Source organism: Mastomys coucha, unplaced genomic scaffold, assembly GCF_008632895.1.
Source record: "Mastomys coucha isolate ucsf_1 unplaced genomic scaffold, UCSF_Mcou_1 pScaffold21, whole genome shotgun sequence".
NCBI classification, from domain to species: domain Eukaryota; kingdom Metazoa; phylum Chordata; class Mammalia; order Rodentia; family Muridae; genus Mastomys; species Mastomys coucha.
Window position 1 is genome coordinate 122,530,054 of NW_022196904.1, and position 565 is coordinate 122,530,618.

Here is a 565-nt window from a genome sequence, read left to right on the forward strand (position 1 = left end):
ACGTGGGTGAAATAAAGGCTGCTGAGATGGTACCCTTGGCCACAGGAAGGTCAGAGTACTCCCTTGGTTGATTCTCATTTCCAAGTGAGGTTGAATACTAGAAGAGAGCTCACACATGTACTTGATCATGCAACACAGGTATGTGAACACAAAATGCCTGAAGGTGACCTTGGTAGGAAGACACTATGGAATAGGGAAGAGCTGGGTACCCATGAGATTTGCATCTGGGGGCACGCAACTGCCTCCCACAGCTCGGATGCAGGATGATGTTCAGATGCTCAGGCGTGGGAGAGGGGATAGCTAGCACACGGGATAGCATATACATTTTGATTTGGAGACACATTGATGTGCATGTCAGGTGCCTTTAAGTGCTGGGGCCATGGGTGAGATATTTTCTCTCCTTTAAATTATGTATCTGTTCTAAATTTCTGCTTCCCAGGAATATATGGAGAAACATTAATTATAGCTTCTTAAAAGAAACAAAACGTGGAGGGAAAGGCAAAGGAGTTCTTTTCCTCCCCATGATGTTTTAGTCTGAGAGGGTTTCTTTTTTTTTTTTTTTTTT